This window comes from Wasmannia auropunctata, unplaced genomic scaffold, assembly GCF_000956235.1.
Source record: "Wasmannia auropunctata unplaced genomic scaffold, wasmannia.A_1.0 LD334423.1, whole genome shotgun sequence".
NCBI lineage: Eukaryota > Metazoa > Arthropoda > Insecta > Hymenoptera > Formicidae > Wasmannia > Wasmannia auropunctata.
This window is the reverse complement of record NW_012028467.1, coordinates 21,966-26,561: the sequence shown is the minus strand read 5'-3', so window position 1 is coordinate 26,561 and position 4,596 is coordinate 21,966. Positions and strand designations below refer to the sequence as shown.

The 4,596-nt window shown below is 31.9% G+C and overlaps 1 pseudogene; it reads left to right on the top strand.

Moving 5' to 3' along the window:
- Positions 1-4,596, top strand: part of LOC105458683 — a 12,467-nt pseudogene that overhangs the window by 5,028 nt on the left and 2,843 nt on the right.

Here is a 4,596-nt window from a genome sequence, read left to right as displayed (position 1 = left end):
TCTTCCGATCTTTGATGCCTATACTTTAATCGTGGAGAAGGATTTTTTAATCTGTTGCCTTTAATTATGTTTATTATGTGTTGGAAAATAATCACGTTCGGTTGATAAAACAGACGACTTTAGGATCGCCTTAAGGGCTTTCATTTTAACCCAAATTAAAGCTTTTCACGAAGTTTCATTGAAATCGGAGGTGGGTCGTTTTCGGAAGTTTATCCTAAGCAGTTATCTCATCTACCGGAATGGTATTCAAATAAGGATCCATTTCGACCGGAACTGCAGGAGCTACTTGATACTCCACTATAAATTATTTCAAAGTATACAAATGCACAATGTAAATAAGATCTCTCTTGCACTTTACTATTTTTCGATTCCTAGTGAATTTTTTTATCTTAATCTATTTTAGATAGTAAAGACCTTCACAAATCGCGTCTACAATTTTAATGATAAATTGTTTAAATTTAGATGTAAATTTTTGTTAACTTTTTTTATCATTTTAATAAGAATATTTATAATATAAGAATTTGTCGGAGATTACTAGATGTATAGCTGTAAAACTGGAAAGCATATTGAAAATATATATACTTTTTCGAAGAAGTTAGAAATATTTCCTTTCCATTTAGAATATTATTGCCTCTGCGGAAGCCGGAGATAGTCAAAAAAGATTAGTTCTTCTCATCCGCGGTACTCGGCACGATCCAAGAATACACAAAATACCAGATATGTCTAAGATATATTATATATAATTAAAGTAGTATATATAGCATTCGAACAATTTGTAGCGGATGCAATCACGATAACGTAATTTTCAATTTGTGTTCATAATTTTCATTGGACAATCTTTTCATGTCTGTGTGTTGGCGATGGAAGTGGCAATGAAGTATTATCCCGCAGCATCCATGTATATAGTTGCGCAATGTTCTTGGACATGATCAATACAACTGTAAGTCATATTTTTCAATTTCGACCCTACGTAGTAATGAATATAATTCATACGTGGCAGAGCTGTTGTCCTATAAGGTTTCAAGCGATTACCGCATTCAATGTTCCGACGTTCTTCAGTATTGTGATAACATTTGTCAAATCTTTCATGACTGAGAAAATGAAAAACAGAGTTCACGTCTACTCACATACGTTGCAATCTTTTAAAGATATTCCCGCTGACATCTGTTGAGTATGGCGATACTGATGGTACAATGGAGGAATTAGCAGGTAACGATCAATTAAAATGGAACAAATGCCCTTGGTAAACAACAAAAGTTCTTCATAAAGTAATTATTAAGGAAAAAAACAAACTTCTCATATTTAAGACAAGCAGCCGTTTATAGACAACACAATTATTAACAGCTAAGAGTTTGTCGGTTTCTGAAATGAATGCATTTGTCTAAACTTACATAATTATTTAATTCAATATATGTAACGTAAACATTTACTTTTGCAGGACATTGGAAGAAGTTAATTGAAGAGAACCGCGACCGACTTTTACGTAACGAGAATGTCGAAATTGAATGACATTGGAGTAGTAAATTTAGAATCAGCAGAAAATATCCCCTCTTAATAAAGACGGAGATTTTAGAATTTCCTGGGTGTGGAATACTTCATCTAAGCGAGGAGGGGGAGGGGGGAAGGGGGGATAATAACACAAATTTTATTTCTTCTGCAGTTATATGTCGAAATATATTTCTACTTCTATATTTAATTTCTTTTCATATTTTCTTTTTTTTTACAAATATAAATATTTTTCTTTTAATTTTGTCTCAACATTACGCAAGAACTAGCTCATTTAAATAATCATTAAAAAAAAATTTTTTTAAATACCCCAAATTCAGGGTGTGGAATTTCACACCCACGGGATCTCTAGGTGTGGAAAACTCCATAAGGAAATCTCCGTCCTTGTCTCTTAATATACGTACACTCTTGAATACGTTTATTATTGTAATATGAATCGCAATCTGGTTTATGAATTTTACGAGAAAAGATCATCTCTCTTACTACAGGGTGGTCCTATTGGTGATAAACATCAAACAAATGAAATATGAAACTTTTAGAGATGTATGCGTGCGCGCATGCACGACGTGTAGTAGTTTGTTTAGACTTATTAAGTCTAATAAAAATTATGCATAAAAACAGATGCAAAATTTACTTTTGTGCTTCTCTCTATTATTTATTTCTCTTTTAGAGGATAAATAATGACTGTACCGTATAGATTTTCTACAGCGGTTTTCTAAATCCGTTATTTGCTGTGCGATTAACTATTAATTTATCGTAAAAATAACCGATATAGATATCGAAGAGTACGCTATCGATTTCGCTTATTGTTAATCGTGTATCGTACATAACAATTAATGTACGCCTTCGCGATTCACACAAGCAAATTCTGCGTTTGTTATTGTGAATTAGTGAAGTTATGTAACGATAGCTGCGTCAATCAAGAAAAACAAGACGCATTTATGTCTTTATGTTACGTACGTTATTATTACAGTTTCTCCAATCAGTACCGGGATTCTCAAACGCTTAATGACGATTGTCGGTATTGTTGCGCAGTTTTTTTTTATATATATGACAGAAAAGCTACGCAACGATATCAACAATCGTCGTTAGGCGTTTGAGAATCCCGGTACAGGTATGGATTTACGGAGAGATCCATCGGGGGTTTTCCCAAAGGCTCGATCAATGACATAAAAAAAAACATCTGTTTTTTATAGTAAGTTTAATTTTCTTTTACCCGCGCAACGAGTATATACATTGCGTTTTTTGTTTTGCTTTTTACCGAGTTGCAAAGAAAATTAATTGTTTCTCTTTGTTCTGTTATCTTCTTGGAAATGGGTTCTATAAATATTCATTAAATTCACCAAACTTAATCCGTCATTGTACACTAGAGATAGCGCAGTATATATATGATTACTGATGCTGATAATTTATCGCAAGACATTTTTTCCAAAGAGCACACATAGTTTTATCCTAAAGAGTACGGTGCACCGCACTGTCTGCGAATCACGTTTATTATTGATTTGTTGTGTCGCGGCGCTTTTCGTGACTCGCAAACTGATCGAGATTCGAATCTCTTTACAGACAAGACTTCGCGTTCAACATCATCGCGATCGCGATGGCGAGCAGCATCTGCGGCGACAACATCGTGCGTAACGCGCGGCAAGAGCTTACCAGTGAAGATAAAAAATATGTGGAAGAACATTTGAACGAGACCAACGAAACTAGAGAGAACGTCATCGTAAAAATTAGATGCTGGATCGAGGACGAATTGCGCATACGAATCGGTAAAAAAAATGACAGCGTGTTCCACGTGCGTTGAAACATCATTCAATAAAATTTAATTACAGTTTATTTATTATTTTTGGAACAATAAATACACTTCGTAATTACCTTTAATTGGCGTGACGTTAAGTTAAGTTAAGTCTGAAGTTTACCTCGAATTATTCTTAATCGCTCTCACGTAATAAAATAAAAAATAAAAAATAATGTTACATTAAAATATGAATCTGATTTCTTTTGAAAACACGAGCAACATCTCAAAAGCTATGTTCGCGCTATCAGCACTACTATGTCAGTTCCGGTCTACAATAGGTGTAATGAGTATTAAGCTGTATGAAATTGATCAATCTCACAATCGAATATGAGAAGCATAATCTACATAGTAATTTCTTACAGCTTAAGGCTTTACTACACTTATTACTACGCTTATTATAGATCGGGACTCATTCTATCTTTGTTTTACTTATCTAATGAATGGTAAAGATACAATAGCGCTAAAAATGTCCTCCCCAAACGTAGCTAAAGTTTCGATAAGTAAAAATAATAAATCAATCAAAAATCATATGAAAAAAAAATGAAAAAATCGTGATTGTACTATTGTATTTTGCCATTTTCTAAATAGTTTTTGATTGCAGATTTGATTTATTTTTTTCTATTAGTCAAAAAACAAGACTGTATACCTATAAATATTAGAAATTTCTTAAAATCATATGCTACTCTATAATATACACGTTTATAAAAAATCACTTAATTTAATTTATAATAATAGATATAAGACTGTTTTGTAGCTTTTTATTTGGAGATAATTCTTAATTTTTATACAGATAATTTCCTTATTTTGCGATTTTTGAGGGTCGGCAAGTTTAACCTCGAGAAAACTAAGGCCAGGATACGAAACTATTATAAGCAACAATCTGACTTCCCAGAATGGTACATGAATAAGGATCCGTTTCGACCAGAATTGAAGGAACTGCTTGATATGGGGTAAAGATTACTATTTCGGAGTAAATACACAATTTAAATAAAAATTATATTTTCTACTCTAGTATTATTATCGGAAAAATATTGCATGTTAGATTATTCAATAATTTACTGTAAAATTTTATAAGTTTTTGCAATAATAATTACCGCCAATTTTTCTTTTATAAACGTCCGGATACAACATTGAAGTTAATTAGCACTTTATTGACAAAGCTCAATTCTTTTATATTTGTTATAATAAATACAAATTATTAATAATTTTAATAGAGATCAATACACAGTTTCTTCTTATTTTTATTTATAAAGATTATATTATAAATATATTTATATATATATATGTATATATAT